This window comes from Carcharhinus amblyrhynchos, chromosome 27 (assembly GCF_965287045.1).
Source record: "Carcharhinus amblyrhynchos chromosome 27, sCarAmb.v2.hapA, whole genome shotgun sequence".
Lineage (NCBI taxonomy): Eukaryota > Metazoa > Chordata > Chondrichthyes > Carcharhiniformes > Carcharhinidae > Carcharhinus > Carcharhinus amblyrhynchos.
This window is the reverse complement of record NC_137350.1, coordinates 4,724,413-4,744,031: the sequence shown is the minus strand read 5'-3', so window position 1 is coordinate 4,744,031 and position 19,619 is coordinate 4,724,413. Positions and strand designations below refer to the sequence as shown.

The 19,619-nt window shown below is 46.5% G+C and overlaps 2 protein-coding genes across 7 annotated transcripts in view; one reads left to right on the top strand and one right to left on the bottom strand.

Annotated features, from left to right (window-relative positions):
• The window catches only part of ddx42 (DEAD (Asp-Glu-Ala-Asp) box helicase 42), a 67,953-nt gene extending 67,602 nt beyond the window's left edge, over window positions 1–351 (bottom strand). Inside the window, exon 1 of one of the 3 annotated variants that reach the window (XM_080213805.1) lies at window positions 261–351. The gene's annotated coding sequence lies outside the window, so the exon portion shown is untranslated. The remainder of the gene's footprint in view (window positions 1–260) is intronic. The other 2 variants (XM_080213803.1, XM_080213804.1) reach the window with 2 other exon arrangements.
• Window positions 352–848: 497 nt separating this feature from the next.
• strada (STE20 related adaptor alpha) overlaps window positions 849–19,619 on the top strand; it is an 88,276-nt gene continuing 69,505 nt past the window's right edge. The window contains exon 1 of one of the 4 annotated variants that reach the window (XM_080213591.1): window positions 849–884. The gene's annotated coding sequence lies outside the window, so the exon portion shown is untranslated. Of the gene's footprint in view, window positions 885–1,057; window positions 1,077–10,582; window positions 10,602–19,619 lie in introns of those variants that run through there. The other 3 variants (XM_080213594.1, XM_080213593.1, XM_080213592.1) reach the window with 3 other exon arrangements.

Here is a 19,619-nt window from a genome sequence, read left to right as displayed (position 1 = left end):
GGAGGGGGTGATCCAGGCCTGGGGATAGAGCGGAGTGATCCAGGCCCGGGGGGGGGGGGGAGGGGGTAGGAGGTTCCGGGCCCAGGGACAGAGCGGGGGGCGTGGGAGGGTGTTGCAGGCCCGGAGAAGGGGGGTGCAGGGCTCCAGGCCCGGGGACAGAGCGGGGGACGATCCAAGCCCGGGTGGATGGGGGGTTTCGGGACTGGGGAGAGGGTGATCCAGGCCCGGGGACAGAGCGCGGGCTCCAGGCTGCGGCCTACCTGAGCGAAGGTAAACAGACGATTCCGACGGCCCCCAGCGCCGCCCCGCTCTCTCTCTCTCTGGTCGGACTAACCCACCGCGCATGCGCACTGCCTGCCACCCACCCCCTCCAGCTAACTTTCCGTTTATTTTCTGGGAGATTTTTCCGCATGTTTCTCTCAGAAGGCGCAGCGCAGCGATGGGACATTTCAAATCACCGCGCTGAAAGAGAAATAAAAACTCTGATCATATTGGAATTTGCAATAAAACTGTCTGACGTCACTGGGTCAAAGAGCAACACGGCCTCTGGCATTTGCTTTAACAGCAGCGAAATCAAAAGCGAACGGACGGGTGAAGGGATTGATGATGAGGAAAAAAGTTTATCACCGGCTGGAAATCAAAAACAGAAAAGGAATTAAAGCAGGCGTGGTGACGTCACGGGCGAAGCCGCGGATGGTGACCTTTCACCTCTTCCAGGAGAAGGCGGGTAGATTGTGAGTGACACCCATGGTGGCCAATCAGGCGCGGAAGCAGATGCTCGGTCCGCCCCTTCGTCCACGTCAGTCAGCAGGAAAGCACCAATAGGAACGGGAAAGGAGGCGGGACTTCCGGCGCCGGGCGGTGCGGACAGCGGGAGGAAGGAGGTGAGTGCGGTCTCAGTTCATGGGGTGGGATTAGCTCCGGAGGGAGCACTGGCTGGTAACTGCGGGCGACCGCCGAGGCTGTCCCCGGGTGAGGGGCACCAGAGCCAGATCCCGGCTGCTGTAGCGCTCGGGACGTGCGGGGAATATTTAGCAGGCCAGCTCAACACCCGCAACCCGGCAGCTCACCTCAGAGTCAGGCATTCAACTCCCATTTTGTTCATTTCCCAAGCTGACAGCCTCAGTGTTGAGGGGGCGCCGCACTGTCGGCGGGTCAGCGCTGAGGGGGCGCCGCACTGTCGGCGGGTCAGCGCTGAGGGGGCGCCGCACTGTGGGAGGGTCAGCGCTGAGGGGGCGCCGCACTGTCGGCGGGTCAGCGCTGAGGGGGCGCCGCACTGTCGGCGGGTCAGCGCTGAGGGGGCGCCGCACTGTGGGAGGGTCAGCGCTGAGGGGGCGCCGCACTGTCGGCGGGTCAGCGCTGAGGGGGCGCCGCACTGTCGGCGGGTCAGCGCTGAGGGGGCGCCGCACTGTCGGCGGGTCAGCGCTGAGGGGGCGCCGCACTGTCGGCGGGTCAGCGCTGAGGGGGCGCCGCACTGTCGGCGGGGCCCGGCGCTGAGGGGGCGCCGCACTGTCGGCGGGGCCCGGCGCTGAGGGGGCGCCGCACTGTCGGCGGGGCCCGGCGCTGAGGGGGCGCCGCACTGTCGGCGGGGCCCGGCGCTGAGGGGGCGCCGCGCTGTCGGCGGGGCCCGGCGCTGAGGGGGCGCCGCACTGTCGGCGGGGCCCGGCGCTGAGGGGGCGCCGCGCTGTCGGCGGGTCAGCGCTGAGGGGGCGCCGCGCTGTCGGCGGGGCCCGGCGCTGAGGGGGCGCCGCGCTGTCGGCGGGGCCCGGCGCTGAGGGGGCGCCGCGCTGTCGGCGGGGCCCGGCGCTGAGGGGGCGCCGCACTGTCGGCGGGGCCCGGCGCTGAGGGGGCGCCGCACTGTCGGCGGGGCCCGGCGCTGAGGGGGCGCCGCACTGTCGGCGGGGCCCGGCGCTGAGGGGGCGCCGCACTGTCGGCGGGGCCCGGCGCTGAGGGGGCGCCGCACTGTCGGCGGGGCCCGGCGCTGAGGGGGCGCCGCACTGTCGGCGGGGCCCGGCGCTGAGGGGGCGCCGCACTGTCGGCGGGGCCCGGCGCTGAGGGGGCGCCGCACTGTCGGCGGGGCCCGGCGCTGAGGGGGCGCCGCACTGTCGGCGGGGCCCGGCGCTGAGGGGGCGCCGCACTGTCGGCGGGGCCCGGCGCTGAGGGGGCGCCGCACTGTCGGCGGGGCCCGGCGCTGAGGGGGCGCCGCACTGTCGGCGGGGCCCGGCGCTGAGGGGGCGCCGCACTGTCGGCGGGGCCCGGCGCTGAGGGGGCGCCGCGCTGTCGGCGGGGCCCGGCGCTGAGGGGGCGCCGCACTGTCGGCGGGGCCCGGCGCTGAGGGGGCGCCGCGCTGTCGGCGGGGCCCGGCGCTGAGGGGGCGCCGCACTGTCGGCGGGGCCCGGCGCTGAGGGGGCGCCGCGCTGTCGGCGGGGCCCGGCGCTGAGGGGGCGCCGCACTGTCGGCGGGGCCCGGCGCTGAGGGGGCGCCGCGCTGTCGGCGGGGCCCGGCGCTGAGGGGGCGCCGCACTGTCGGCGGGGCCCGGCGCTGAGGGGGCGCCGCGCTGTCGGCGGGGCCCGGCGCTGAGGGGGCGCCGCACTGTCGGCAGGGCCCGGCGCTGAGGGGGCGCCGCGCTGTCAGGGGGCCAGCACTGAGGGGGCGCCTGCTTTCTAATGAGCTTAGAAACCTGGTTGTGTGTCTCGGTTGAATGGGAAGATCCTGTACATACTATTTCAGGGAAGATCAGAGGTGCCCTGGGTGATGTTAGTTATTTAAACATGAGCTAGTCTTGTCAAATGTGGGATCTTACTACGAGCACATTGATTGTTATATTTTTCATATTACAACTGTGATTACACTTTTTGACATTTAGAATTGAGTGATAATTTTTCACATGTCCAGCATGTTCTGAAATGTTTCATGGTGAATTAATTATTGTTGAAATACTTTCTCTGGAATTTATGGAGAACATAACATGAAATTTGTACACAAGGCGCCAACAGCAATGACACAATTGACCAATTAAGGAAGGGTCATCCAGACTCAATGTTGGCACTATTCTCTTTCCACAGATGATTTTCCAGCATTTTCTGTTTTTGTTTCAGATTCCAGCATCTGCAATATTTTGGCTTTGACCAGTTATTGTGTGTTGTGGTACAATGTGGAAATTGTTAAAAGAAAAAAATACTTTTCTATAACACCTTCTGTGACCACAACACATCCCAAAGTATGCTGCAGGCAACAAAAGTACTTCTGAAGTACTCAATTGTAATGTTGAAAATATGGTAGTTGGTTTGTGCACAGGAAGCTCCCACAAGCAATAAAGTCCTACGGGGGAACAGTCTGTCCTTCATCCACTAGTCCTGTGGAATTGTTTTTGTAACTTGAGGTAATAAACCTCTCCTTCAGTACTATAGTTAATTGTTAGTCTAGGTTTATATGTTGTGATTTAACCCCATATGGTCTCGATTAAAAGAAAAAAAACTTGTGTTCAAATAATGCATCACTTCCCAAAGTGTCCTTATTACTGTTTAATTGCTCTTCAAGTGTAGTCAATTGTAAAAACCACTTTGTATATGGAAACGTCCCACAAAGGAAAAAAATGTGTTGAATGATGCATGAATTGTTTTTGCTTGGTGTTGATTAAAGAATTAATGTTTAATGAGGAATGCAGGAGGAATCTTGCTGGTTTTGAATAGTTTATTTACACTTGAATAGGCAGATTGGGCTGCAGCATAACACTTTAACTGATGATATTTCTGACAATGAGATGTGCTCTGAGTATTCTACTCCAGTATCAGATGAATTGTGATCAAATTCTGGAATGGGCTTGAACCCACAACCTTTCTGAAAAGAATGTTGCTGCTGAACTGATGTGACACAAAAAAAAGTTTACTTTTCATTTTAGCCCAGAACATAATATATGGAATGTGGAAAAGAAAATTCCTGTCTGTTTGTCTGTGTTGGATGTCCATACTGAGGATTGGACCATACTCACTAGTGCAAGTGCAGTTTAAGAAGCCTGTTTGGAATAAAACTTCTGCACTGCCACCAATAGTATGTATCTTTGTAGCTGCAACCATCCAAGATATTCTTTCTCGCATCTGATTGGTACCTTCCAGATGGTGAAGAAATTTTGAGGGGGTTAGAAGGTGACTCAGTCACCATGGAATTCCCAGCCTCAGACCTGCCCTCTTCACTGTTATGTGATTGATCCAGTTAAGTTTCTGGTCAACATGATGTGCTAAGGTGTTGTGGTGGAGAAGTAAATGCTGGTAATAGCTGAATGACAAGTGGAGGTGATTAGACTCTCTTATTACAGATGTCCAGTGTGTTGCTTGCCACTTATCATCCCAAGGCTGATTTTTGTCCACATATTGTTTCTTGCTGGCACAAACTGTTTATTTATCTCAGGAATTGAGTGCGAACATAAGAAATAAGAGTAGCCTATATGCCTGTTCAATCACCATATCACTTGATTCCCTTAGGAATCTAAAAATGTGTTGATCCCAGCCTTACATAACTGAGCATGTACAGGTCTCTGGAGTAGAAAATTCCAAGAATTCATAACCAATACTTCTCCTTGTCTTGGCCCTAAATGGCCGCTGCCTTACCCTGTGTCCCCATGTTCTAGATTTTTCAACCAGGAGAAACAGCCTTTTAGCATCCTTCTTGGCAATTCCCTTGGAAATTATAGATAAACTTTGAGAGACAGGATCTACAGGCATTTAGAGATGCAAGGACTGACTGGGGAGAGTCAGCATGGCTTTGTGAGTGGAAAATCGTGTCTCACAAATTTGATTGTTTTTTGAAGGGGTAACCAAGAAGGTAAATGAGGGCAGTGCAGTTGATGTTGTCTACATGGACTTTAGCAAGGCCTTTGACAAGGTACCACATGATAGGTTGTTGCATAAAGTTAAATCTCAGGATCCAGGGTGAGGTATCTAAATGGATACGAAATTGGCTTCTTGACAGAAGCCAGAGGGTGGTTGTAGAGAGTTATTTTTCAAACTGGAGGCCTGGGACCAGCATTTTGCCTCAGGGAGCAGTGCTGGACCATTGTTATTTATATTAGTGATTTGGATGAGAACATAAGGGGCACGATAAGTAAGTTTGCAGATGACACCAAGATTAGTGGCATGGTGGATAGTGAGGAAGGTTATCTCCAATTGCAGCGGGATTTTGATCAGTTGGGCCAGTGGGCTGACGAATGGCAGATGAAGTTTAATTTAGAGAAGTGCGAGATGATGCAGTTTGGTAGATTGAATCAGGGCAAGACTTACTCAGTTAATGGTAGGGCACTGGGGAGAGTTAAAGAACAAAGATCTAGGGATACATGTTCATAGCTTCTTGAAAGTGGAGCCACAGGTGGACAGTGGTGAAGAAGGCATTCGGCATGCTTGATTTCATCGGTCAGAACATTGAATACAGGAGTTGGGATGTCATGTTGAACTTGTACAAGACATTGGTGAGGCCACACTTGGAAGACTGTGTGCAATTCTGGTCACCCTATTATAGAAAGGATATTATTAAACCAAAAAAAATGCAGAAGAGATTTACTAGGATGCTACCAGGACTTGATGGATTGAGTTATAAGGAGAGGCTGAATAGACTGGGACTTTTTTGTCAGGAGCGTAGGAAGCTAAGGGGTGACCTTATATAAAATAATGAGGGGCATAGACAAGTTAGATAGTCAATATCTTTTCCCAAAGGTAGAGGAGTCTAAAACTAGAGGACGTAAGCTTAAGGTAAGAGGGGAGAGATACAAAAGTGTCCAGAGTGTCCAGTTTTTTCACAAAGGATTGTGAATGTCTGGAACAAGCTGCCAGAGGTAGTAGTAGAGTCAGGTACAATTTTATCTTTTAAAAAACATTTAGATAGTTATATGGGTATGATGGATATAGAGGGATATGGGCCAAATGCAGGCAATTGGGATTAGCTGAGGGGTTTTAAAAGGGTGGCATGAACAAGTTAGGCCGAAGGGTCTGTTTCCGTACTCTGACTCTGATATACTGATTTGATTCGATCTCTCCTTGTATGACACCTTCCAAGGGTCAATGTAGTGAACTTTGTTGAACCCCCGTAAGGAAAAAATATCCCTCCTTCATTGTGGCGGCCAAAACTATTCACAGGCGTGGTTCTATCCAAAGTTCCGTACAATTGCAACATGACTCCCTTCCTCTGTACTTTAACCTGCTTGCAATAAAGGCCAAGTTACATTTGCCTTCCTAATTACTCATTATTACTTAGCTATGTTAACTTTGTTTCATTTACAAATAAATCCAAACCCTTCTGAAAACAGGAACACTTAACAATTTCTCACTATTTGAAAAGTTTTCTGCTTTTCTATTCTTGCCAAAGCAAACAATCATTCATGTCTCCAAATTACACTCTCTAAAAATCCCTCACCCACTTACCAAGCCTGACACATCCCTTTATACTTTGTGTCCTCTTCACACTTTACTTTCCCACCTGTCTTTGTCTTGTCAGCAAACTTGATCATATTGTGGTTGGTTGTTTCATCCAAGTCATTAATGTCGATTGTTAACAGCTAAGAATTCTCAGCATTGGCCCCTTTGGCACTCAGCTAGTAACAGTTTGCCAACCTGAAATTTACCGATTTATTCCTACTCCATTTTCTGTTCAACTAATCCTCAGTGCTTATTTCACATGGTAACTTATTAAATGTATTCTGAAAATCCCCTACGTCCGCTGGTTGTCCCATATCTAACTTATAAGTCACACCCTCAGATTTGTGAAATGCACTTCCCTTTCATAAAACCAAATTGACTCTGCCTAAATGTGGGCTCAATTTGTGAAGGTGTGTAAAAACAACAAAATGGTTATTACATCAGGTGATTTAAACTTTTCCAAAGGGCTTGGATTGAGTAGATTTCTTGAAATGTGTACAAGAGGACTTTTTAAATCAGCATGTGGAGGATCCAACAAGGGAGGGAGCTGTGGTGGACCTGATTCTGGGGAATGAAGCCAAATAGGTGGTTGAGATGGCAGTGGGGGAACATTTTAGTGATAGCGATCACAACGTGGTACAATTTAAATTTGTTATGGACAAGGAAATAGACAAGCTGCAAAAAAAGTTTTGGATTGGGGAGAGCAATTTTTGTAAAATAAGGCAGGATCTGGCCAAAGTAAACAGGGAACAGCTACTAATGGGAAAATCTACAGAAGAGCAGTGGGGGGGCGGCGGGGGGGGGGGGGCATTCAAAAAGGAAATGGGGAGTGTGCAAGCCCAGCATGTTCCCTCTGGAGTGATAGGGAGGAAAAACAAGCCCAGAGAATCATGATGGCCAGACATATTCAGGATATAACGTGAAGGAAAAGAAAGGCGCTTAAAAAGTACAAAGGGAGCAAATGAGTGGAGGCATTAGTGAAGTATAGGAAGTGTAGTGTGGAGCTTAAGAAAGCAAGCAGGAATGTAAAGAGGGATATGAGAAAGCTCTAGCTGGTAAAAGTAGAGAAAGTCCCAAGATATTCAATGTGTATATCAATGGGTAAAAGATAATCAGGGAAGGAGTACGGCCCATGAGGATGGAGCCAGAGGGCATTGATAGTGTTGAATAAAGGCTTCATATCCATCTTCATCCAAGAGAATGAGGGCGATGGTGTGGAATTCGGGGAGACTGTGAAGTCCTTGAGGAAATAGATATAGGGAAGGACAAGGTACGGAGATATTGGAGCCTTAGAAGTGAATAAATCTCCAATTCCAGATGAATTGTGTGCCAGCCTGCTGTGGAAGGCAAGGGAGGAGGTTGCAGTGGCTCTGACCCAAATTTTCAATTCCTCTCTGACCAAAGGAAGAAGTAAGAAATCTCACAACACCAGGTTAAAGTCCAACATGTTTATTTGGTAGTACAAGCCACTAGCTTTTGGAGCACTGCCCCTTCGGGTGAATGGGAGTTCTGTTCACAAACAGGGCATATAAAGACACAAACTCAATTTGCAAAATAATGGTTGGAATGTGAATCTTTACAGATAATCAAGTTTTAAAGCTAAGGCAATGTGAGCAGAGAGAGGGTTAAGCACAGGTTAAAGAGATATGTATTGTCTTGACACCACACAACCTCTGCAAGACGTGCCGAATCATCGACACGGATGCCATCATCTCACATGAGAACACCATCCACCAGGTACACGGTACATACACTTGCAACTTGGCCAACGTTGGCTACCTGATACGCTGCAAGAAAAGATGTCCCAAGGCATGGTATATTGGAGAGACCATGCAGACGCTATGACAATGGATGAATGAACATCGTTCAACAATCAGCAGACAAGAGTGTTCTCTTCCTGTTGGGTAACACTTCAGCGGCCACAGGCATTTGGCCTCTGATCTTCGGGTAAGCGTTTTCCAAGACGGCCTTCACACAACGACGCAGAGTCGATGAGCAGAGACTGATAGCCAAGTTCCGCATGAGGACGGTTTCAACCGGGATCTTGGGTTCATTTCATACTATCTGTAACCCTCACGACTTGCCTGGACTTGCAAAATCTCACTAACTGTCCTGGCTGGACACAATACACATCTCTAACCTGTGCTTAACCCTTTCTCCACTCATGTTGTCTGTACCTTTAAGACTTGATTACCTGTAAAGACTCGCGTTCCAACCATTACTTTGTAAGTTGAGTTTGTGTCTTTATATGCCCTGTTTGTGAACAGAATTCCCATTCATCTGATGAAGGGGCAGCACTCCGAAAGCCAGTGGCATTTGCTACCAAATAAACCTGTTGGCCTTTAACCTGGTGTTGTGAGACTTCTTACTGTGTTTATCCCAGTCCAATGCCGGCATCTCCACATCAGGGAAGATGCCAGACAACTGGAGAACAGCTAATGTTCTGCTATTTAAGAACGGTTGTAAAGATAAACCAGGGAGCTAATGGGAAAATGCTTAGGAAATCAGGAAGGGACTTGTGTCAGTGTTCAAAATTCTCTTAAGATTAACATGCAAGTTCAGTCAACAGTGAGGAAGACAAATGCAATGTTAGCATTCCTGTTGAAAGGGCTAGAATACAAGAGCAGGGATGTACTTCTGAAGCTGTATAAGGCTCTGGTCAGACCCTATTTGAAGTATTGTGAGCAGTTTTGGGCCCCATATCTATGGAAGGATGTGCTGGTCTTGGAAAGAGTCCAGTGGAGATTCACAAGAATGATCCTGGAATGAAGAGCTTGTCGTATGAGGAACAGTTGAGGATTCTGGGTCTGTACTCATTGGAATTTAGAAGGATGAGGGGGGAACCTTATTGAAACTTTCAGGATACTGCAAGGCATGAATAGAGTGGAGAGAAAGTTTCCACCAGTAGGAAAAACTAGAACCAGAGGCCACAATCGCAGGCTAAAGGGACGATCCTTTAAAACAGATGAAGAGGAACTTCTTCAGCCAGATTGTGGTGAATCTGTGGAACTCTTTGCTGCAGAAGGCTGTGGAGGCCAGGTCAATGAGAGTCTAACACAGAGGTTCTTGATTAATAAGGGGAAAAGGCAGGAGAATGGGGATGAGAAAAATACCAGCCATGATTGAATGGCGGAGCAGACTCGATTTGTTGAGTGGCCTAATTCTGCTCCTGTGTCTTATGATCTTCTACAGACCAGTGAGTCTCATGTCAGTGGTAGGGAAACAATTGGAGAAACTTCTGAAGGAGAACATTTATCTCCATCTGAAGAGGCAAAACTTGATCAGGGATAGTCAGCATGGCTTGGTCAGATGAAGGTCATGCCTCACAAATTAGATTGAATTTTTTGAGGTGGTGATCAGGTGTGTAGATGAAGATAGTGCAGATGATGTAGTTTACGTGGATTTCAGCAAAGCCTTTGACAAGGTGCCAATTTGAGGCTTGTAAAGAAGGTAAATTCACATGGAATACAGGGTAATTTGATAAGGTGGATTCAAAATTGGCTCAGTTGTTGGAGACAGAGGCTAGGCAACAACACCTCTCCCACAATCATCCTCAACACTCGTGCCCCACAAGGCTGTGTTCTCAGCCCCCTTACTATACTTATACACCTATGATTGTGGCCAAATTCCCCTCAACTCGATTTTCAAGTTTGCTGATGACGCCATCGTAGTGGGTCGGATCTCAAACAATAACAAGACAGAGTACGGGAATGAGATGGAAAATTTGGTGAACTAGTACGACGACAATCTCTCCCTCACTGTCAACAAAATGACATTGTTGTCATCGACTTCAGGAGGCGTAGTGGAGAACACGCATCAAGTTTTTAGGTGTACAGATCACCAACAACATGCCCTGGTCCCCCCCCATGCCAACACGATAGTTAAGAAAGCCCACCAACCCCTCTACATTCTCAGAAGACTAAGGAAACTTAGCATGTCAACTGTGACTCTCTGATTTTTTACAGATATACCATGGAAAGCACTCTTATTGTATCACAATATTGATACAGATTCTGCTCTGCCCAAGACTGCAAGAAACTACAAAAGGTTGTGAATGTAGCCCAATCCATCACACGAACTAGTCTCCCATCCATTGACTCTGTCTACACTTCCCGCTGCCTTGACAAAGCAGCCAGCATAATTAAGGACCCCGTGCACCCTGGACGTTCTCTTCCACCACCTTCCATCAGGAAAAAGGTACAAAAGTCTGAGGTCATATTCCAACCAACTCAAGAATAGCATCTTCCCTGCTGCCATAAGACATTTGAATGGACCTACCTTGATTAAAGTTAATCTTTCTCTACAGCCTAGCTATGAATGTAACACTGCATTCTGCACTCTCTCGTTTCCTTGTCTATGAACTGTATGCTTGACCTGTATAGTATGCAAGAAACAATACTGTTCACTGTATACTAATACATGTGACAAATAATCAAATCAAATGATAGAAGACTGCTTTAGTGACTGGAAGATAATGTCCAGTGGCGTACTATGGGGATCTGTTTTGGGCCCCCTATTATTCGTCATTTATATAAATGACTGAAGATTATATGGGGGGTAGGATTAATAAGTTTGCGGATGGGTTGTTAAGTGAGGTGGCGTGTCTTGAGGAACAAGAAGGTATTGACAAAATGGGCAGATAAGTGGCAGATGGAATTTAACCCTGAAAAGTGTGAGGTGATACGCTTTGGGAGAAGTAATTTGGCAAGAAATTACTCAGTGAATGGTCAGACACTAGGAAGTTCTGTGGAACAAAGGTACCTTAGTGTATTTGTCCACACATCTCTAAAAGCAAAGGGGCATGCTAGTAGGGTAGTGAAAAGGGCATATGGGACACTTGCTTTTATCAGTCGAGGCATAGATTGCAAAAGCAGGGAAGTCATATTGGAGTTGTTCAGAGCTTTGGTGAGCTTACAGCTCGAGTACTGTGTGTAGTTCTGGTTGCCACATTATCGGAATGATGTGATTGTACTGGAGGGGGTGCAGAGGAGATTTACCAGGATACTGCCTGGGTTGGGATATTTAAGTCATGAAAAAAACGTTGCTTGGACTTGGGTTGTTTTCGTTGGAGCAGAGAAGACTGAGGGGTGACCTGATCGAGGTGTACAAGATTATGAGAGACATGGACAGGGTGCCTAAGGAGCAGCTGTTCACTTAGTTGAAGGGTCAGTCGTGAGCGGACGTGGGTTCAAAGTGATGAGCAGGAGGTTTGGTGGGGGATGTGAGGAAAAACATTTTTACCCAGAGGGTGGTGATGGTCTGGAATGCGCTGCTTGGGAGAGCGGTAGAGGTGGGTTACCTGGATGAACACTTGGCATGCCATAACATGGTCCAAGTGTTGACAGGTGGGATTAGATGGGAGTTCATGTGTTTCTAATGTTTCGGTGCAGATTCAATGGGCCAAAGGGCCTCTTCTGCGCTATATGATTCTATGCAACATACTGATTTTTTTTCAGCATTTGTTACCATTTCCACAATAACGGACTCGAGCATTGTTTCCAACAACTGATATCAGGCTAACTGGCCTGTGGTTCCTCTTTATTAGCTCCCTCCTTTTGAATAACAGTGTTTGCTAACCTCTTATTGCTGGGACCATTCCAGAATCTAGGGAAGTTTCAAAGATCAAAACCAATGCATCCTCAACTCTGCAACCACCTCCCATGGAACCCTGCTGACGTGCACCGGGGATTTATTGACTTTTAGTGACATTAATTTCTCCAGTGCCAAATCTTTAATATTAATCACTTTAGGTCCCCCAAGTATTTCTGGTATGGTATGAAGGAATCAGAACACTGCAATCATCAACAAACATCCCCACTTCTGACCTTTCTGATCAAGAGAAGATTGTTGATGAAGGAACTGAAGATGGTTGGGCTTAGGATCTAGGTTGACCTTTTCGGAGCTCCTACAGAAAATATAACATAGGAAATGGGCCATTCAGCCATCGTGTCTGCTCCATCAATCAGTAAGATTATTGCAGATCTGATCATGGCCTTGCTTTCTGCCCGCTCTCTTGCCTCCCTTATGGATCAAAACACTATCTAAATCAGTGCTGAATATATTCAATAACCCAGCCTCCTCCACTGTCTGGAATGGAGCATTCCTAAGAATATGACCCTCTGAGAAAAAATTCCTCATTTCTGTCTTAAACAAATGACTCCTTATTCTGAAATTGCTTCCCATTTCTTGACTTGCCCTTGAGGAGAAAAATCCTCTTGGCTCCTACCCTGTCAAGGGCCCTTGTTCTAATAAAATAACTTTCATTCTTCTAAACTTTGAGTGTAGAACCAGCCTGTTCAACCTTTCAAGGAATCGGCATAGTAAATGTTTTCTATTGCAAGTATATCTGTCTTCAAAGATGAAGCCCAAAAATTACATGTATTCTGGGTATGATCTCACCAACAATGCAGCAAGACATCTACTACAGTCCTAGTTATTTGATTTACTAGAATACTGATCCCTGCAAGGTTCACATAAAGTTGTCCCAACAGTACAGCTCCCACTTTCCCCCAGTACTGGTGCCAGTACCCCATGAATTGAAACTTATTTCTCCCATATTGAACTTTGAGCCACACAGTCAACTTTCTGATCTTATTTACCCTATGCCAATTTGCTCAAGGCTTGAGTAATGATCCAGTGACTAACTTTTGTAAATTTTTTTTGAAACATGTAACCCAAGCTGCTCATTCTCAGCAGAACCGCTTTCTTTGTCCTACCTGTGTCGTTGGTACCTGTATGGACCACAACTGGATCCTTCTCCCATACAAGTTTCTTGTTAGCTAACGCCAAGAAGGTATCATTATCCTTGACAACCTAATCTTTGAAACTCGCGCTCTTGGCTGCAGAGGATGGTGTCTATCCCCTACTACTACATTAGTTTTTATTTCATGGTGCAGTGATTGTTCATCCCCTTGCAGTCCTGCTCTCATCCACACAGGCTGTTGCAAGAGCCTCAAAGCTATTGGATGATTGCAAAGGTTAATGCTCCCTCAGTGATACCTTCTGATCTCCACACCTGTGTGATGTAGGATAACGTTCTCCTGCCTCTGATCTGTAGTATTTAGCCCAAAGGGATGTGACTACTTCCAGGACCAAAATGTCCAGATAAGTTTTCCCTTCCCTGAAACATCCTAGTGGCTGAAACTCAGACTCCAGCTCATCACCTCTGAGACAGAGTTCTTCGAGCTGCAGTTGCTACAGTTGGTGTTGTGGATCACATTGGTGTCTTCCAACTCCCACGTGCTACAGTTGCAACACATCATCTCCCCTGCCAGCTATATTGTATAATGTTTGGCTAATTTGTTTTGAGTTTTGAAACATGACTCAACAATTATGTGCAGTCATATTAATGATAAATGGTTTTCCTGAGACTGTGATTAACCTTCAACCACCAGAACCTTTTCCATTTGTGCTGGGTATGATTCTAATCAATGGAGACTTTCCCTGCAATCCCCATTGACTCCTCATAGAGTCATAATGGCACAGAAGGAAACCATTGGACCCATTGATTCAGTCTGGTTTCTGTTGAACAGTCCAGTCATTCCCATTCCCCACTCTGTCCTTCTCGCCCCAAAAGTTTCTCCTTTAAGTGCCTGTTAATTTTCCATAAATGTGTGTCTTCTGGTCCTTAGGATCAGTTTTCCTTTGTGTACCTTATCTAACCCTGTTATAATCTTGTACATTTCTATCAATCTCCTCTCAATCTCCTGTGCTCCAAGCAGAACAACTCCAGCTTCTCCAGCCTAACTTTGTAGCTAAAATCCCTCTTCGCTGAAACTATCCTTGTCAATCTCCTTTGCATCCTCTCAGGAACCCTTATATCTTTGAAGTGTGGTGATCAGAACTGGACACAATTCTCTAAATGTGGCCTCTAATCAGAAATGTATATAAGTGCAACATAATGCCCCTGCTTTTGTACTCAATGCCTCTAATTATGAAGTACAAGATCCCAGATGCTTTGCTAACTATTCTCTCAGTATGTGCTTCCACTTGTTTTAATAGGCTGTTTGGAGCCATACTGTCAAATGCTGCCTTGAGCAGTCACTCTTGCCTCCCTGCTAGCATTCAGCTCTTTTGTCTGTGATTGGACAAAGGCTACAATAAGGTTTGGAGCTAAATCACCTTGCTGAAACTCAAACTGTGCATCAATGATCAGGTTTTCTTGAGTAAGTGGTAGTGCTCGTCGATGGTGACTTCAGTCATGATGTCTGGGAGTTGACTGATCTGGTTGTTTTTTTTTTGTGGAGAGGACATAGCTGGGCAATTTGGTGCTAATAGCATAGCTGTTCTTGAACATCTTGGCTATACTTTTGACTGGAACATAAGTCTTCAGTGAAAGTTGTTGGAGCTATTGTCATATCCTGTGCCTTGAACAGTTTCATGTGGAATGAATCAAAGAACAATGGAAATTGCAGCACAGGAACAGGCTTGTCGACCCTCCAAGCCTGCAGTACGCTTAGTGTACGCTTAAAGTGGACCAGCTGATGGGCAACATGACAGCTCAGTGACTATCACTGTTTGCTGTGCAGATACATGGATTTGGGCCAGTGTCTGTGGGAGTTTGCGCATTCTCCCCGTGCTTGCGTGGATTTTGTCCGGGTGCTCCGGTTTCCTCCCACACCCCAAAGATGTGCTCTTAGGCTGATTGGTGTAACAAATTGCCCCTAAATTAGTCTTCCCTCAATCTGGTTTCCCATGTGGAGTGCCATAAGTGCAGACAAGGGTCATGGGTGGAAGAGGGGACTCACAATGTTGAAATGGCGGCGTGGGCTTGTTGGGCCGAAGGGCCTGTTTCCTGTGCTGTGTTGTTCTTTGATCATGCTACCCAACTGAACTAAAACCCCTTACGCTTGCGGAGACCATATCCCTCTATTCCCATCCTATTCATGTATTTGTCAAGTTGCCCCTTAGAAGTCCCTATCATGTCTGCTTCCACACCCACCACCCTGTGTGTAAAAAAAAACTTGCCTCGTACATCTCCTTTTAAACCTATGTCACCTAATAATTGACTCTTCCGCCCTGGGGAAAAAAACGTCTGACTATCCACTCTGTCCATGCCACTCATCATCTTGTAGACTTCTATCAGGTTGCCCCTCAACCTCCGTTGTTCCAGTGAGAATGAACCAAGTTTCTCCAACTTCTCTTTGTAGCTGGCAACATCCTGGTAAATCTTTTCTGTACCTTCTCCAAGACCTCCAATTCCTTCTGGTAGTATGGCAACCAGAATTGAACACTATATTCCAAGTGTGGCCTAGCCAAGGCTCTATAAAGCTGCAACGTGACTTACCAATTTTTAAATTCGGTGCCCTGGCTGATGAAGACAAGCATGCCGTATGCTTTCTTGACTACCTTCTCCACCTGCATTGCCACTCTCAGTGACCTGTATACACCCAGATCCCTCTGCCTTTCAATAGGGTACTGCTATTTACTGTATATTTTACCATCAGTATTATACCTTCCAAAATTCATTACCCCACATTTGTCTGGATTAAACTCCATCTGCTATCTCTCCACCCAAGCCTCCAACCGATTTGTGTCCTGCTGTATCCTATGACAGTCCTCATCGCTATCTGCAATTCCACCAAACTTTGTGTCGTCTGCAAACTTACTAATCAAACCAGTTACATTTTCCTCCAAATCATTTATATATATATATCAGCAAAAGTCCCCAGCACTGATCTCTGAGGAACACCACTTGTCACAGCCCTCCATTCAGAAATGCACCCCTCCACTGCTACCCTCTGTCTTCTATGACTGAGCCAGTTCTGAATCCACCATGCCAGCTCACCCCGATCCCATGAGCCTTCACCCTCTGTACCAGTCTGCCATGGGAGATCTTGTCAAAGGCCTTACTGAAGTCCATGTAGACAACATCCACTGCCCTACCCTCATCAATCATCTTCGTCACTTCCTCGAAAAACTCAATCAAGTTAGTGAGACACGGATATCTGCTCTCACTCTTTTATAATGACTACAAAGACCAAAAGAGTTCAGCGAAGGAAATCCGCACGCAACAATCATATCCACAACTTCCTGTTTTTCAAAGAATCAACCTTGACACAGAAATGCGTCCACCAATATTAGGTAGAGTTAATAAACAAAAACTAATGAAAGTAGGTAGTGCAATGATATGCTTTCCTTTGACGATGCACCTCAGTTATTACAGTTCCTATATCCTATTTTGCATTAAGCATGCTCCACAGTGTAGTGATAGGCTGGCTTACTCTGTTCTCAAAATACTGCCTGTGTGTAGGAGGCAACATTTTCTTGCACAATGTCAATCAAGATTACTCTGAACCAAAGCAAACTTGCTGCTGATTGGTCTGGTTTTGGACTTGCAATCGGTGAGCCGTACATTTCCTTGAATGAGGTTGTGACGCATTGTGCAGGGCACCATCAGTAAAAAAAAAGAATTAGTTACGGAACTTTGAACAACTCAACCCTATAATCTCTCTGATATTTCTTGGTAATTTGCCAAATGCTGCATGATTTGGAGAAATAAGGTGAAAAAGCATTTTTGTGAGAACATTTGAGTTTGAAGGAATGTTATAGAACACATAACATTGTCTACACAAAACTGTTTTCACTCTGCTCTTTAGGAGAAAGATTCATCAGAACACTTTCCGTTCCCTGGGCATCCCAAAGTGCTTCAGAGTCAGTAGTCAATATTTTGAGTAGTCATGGTTGTTCTATTGGGAAACATGGCCTGTGTACACAGTACAATCCCACAAACTGCAATTTGATTTCAGCCCCAACCCCTGCACTCCAGTGTCTACAGGAGATCAGGCTGTGAAAACCCATTTCTCATGTCAGGAGTTTTGCTCGCCATCTACTGCAGAGAAATGGAAAACAGATTTAACAGCATAAGCAGCATCACAAAAGTATCCAATTCCAGCTCAAAGACACCAGGATCCAAATCAAACTGCGAAATATGTGTCCACATACAAGTGTTTGCATTTTTCAAAACACGGTCACTATATTACAGTGAAATGATGAAATGCAACAGTGCCAAATCCAATGTGAATGTTAGGACACAACTAACAAAAGAAGTGGGCTCCAAGAACATTCCCACCCTCAACAACGTTGCAGCCAGCTTGCAAGAGTAAAAGACAAGGTTGAAGCATCTGTATCTTCAGTCAATTTGTTTAAGAAGGGTAGCAAGGATAGTCCAGGTAATTACAGACTGGGAGTCTGATGTCAGTGATAGGGAAATTATTGGAGAGGATTCTTGGAGGCAAGATTCACTTGGAATTAAGTTGATGCATTAGTGAGAGGCAACATGGTTTTGTTAGAGAGACGCGAGTGTTTGATGGGGACAGTGTAGAGGGAGCTTTACTCTGTACCTAACCCTGTGCTGTAGTAGTCCTGGGAGTGTTTGGGATAATGTAGACTAGAGGGAACTTTCCTCTGTATTTAACCCTGAGTTGTATCTGCCCTCGGTATGTTTGATTGCGTTGAATCATAGAATGATTTTAGTCCAGTAGACACTCATTTGGCCTGATTCCACTCACCTGACGAAGGGTCAGAGGCCCGAAAGCTGGTGGCCTTTGTTACCAAATAAACCTGTTGGACTTTAACCTGAGACTTCTTACTGTCTTGTCCAAGCCAGCTGTTTGAGTTACCCATTCCCCGTCTATTCCCATCATCCAGCACGATATTTTTGTTTGAAGCAGTTATTCAATTTTCTATTGAAAGCTACGATTGAACGTGCTCACCTTTCAGATGGATCAGAACTAATTGGATTTAGTTTTTCTGTCAGTCAATTTCATCTGTTTTCTGTAGCTGTTGTAAAGATTTTGCATTAACTTCCTTGTATTTGCACTCTTTCTAACAAAGATGAAGATTCTTCTTTGTAAATTCATCTTCTTTGTAAATTCATCTTTCTTCTTCGTAAGATCGTCTTCCCTTCCCTTTGTAAGAGCGTCTTCCCTTCCCTTCAGTGTTAAGCTTGTGTTGTTAGAGCTGCACTAATCTAGGCAAGTTGAGAGCTTCCATTACACTCCTGACTTTATAGATGGTGGACAGGTTATGGGAGGTGTCAGGAGGTGAATTACTTGGCACAGGATTTCTAGCCCCTAACCTGCTCTTCTAGCCACAGTATCTATTTGGCTAGTCCAGTTCAACTTCTGGTCAATGGTGTTAGGGGCCAGATCAGAAACTTCCAAGGTATATTGTAGAGTTGACCTGGACCCCAACCTTTTTTGATTTTGTTAAGTGCGAGCATAAGGTGCTTTGTTCCAGGTGTGATTCTATTAACCCACTAGAAAGATTTTATTAAAACAAACTTTATTTAACAAAAGTTGAAATGTAACAAAAATAGCATAAATTTCACCCACTGAAATCTTTAAACATGACGAGGTATAATTCTTAACAGCTAGCTATCTATCTCTATAGTTCCAATTTAAGAAATATCCCCACAGATATGCATCCTTCTTCAGAATCAGCAGAAAAATAGATATGCTCACGTGGGTGCGACATTTCCAACCTCTTAATCTCTCTGGACAGAGATATAGAAAGATGTCTGCCTTCTGACTCCCATGCAGCACCTCCAGAGAAAGATCTAACTTTCAGCAGCAGAACTTCAGAGAAAAATTTTCTGGCAGGTTCCAGTCTTCCATTTCTAGAGAGAGAAAGATAGCTCAAAAGATCCCAGGCAGTTCAGGAGACATTTTAGAATATACTTCTACACGCAGAGAGTGATGGAGGCTTTGAACTCTCTTCCTCAAACAGTGGTGAATGCTGGTTCAATTGTTAGGTTTAAGTCTGAGATGGACAATTTTTTATCGAGCAGGGTATCAAGGGATATGTGTTTAGGGCAGGAACATGGAGTTAGGCTGCAAATCAACCATGATCTTACTGAATGGCAGAGCGGGCTCGAGGAGTTGAAGGGCCTCCTATCTTCCTAACTGAAGAGTTCCAAATAGCGCTGAACACCATACAATCATCAGTGAACATCCCCACTTCTGGCTTTGTACTATTTCAGGCAAAACAAGTAAACTGGAAATTACTTCTGGCCTTGTGATGGAAGGAAAGTCACTAATGAAGCTGCTGAAGATGGTTGGACCTAACACACATTCCTGAGGAACCCCTGCAGTGATGTCCTGGGACTGAGACGATTGACCTACTACCACAACCATCTTCTTTATTTCAAGATCTTATCATCTGTGAATTTTAAAACTGTTCTTTGTACATCCAAATCCAGCCATTTTTACAAAA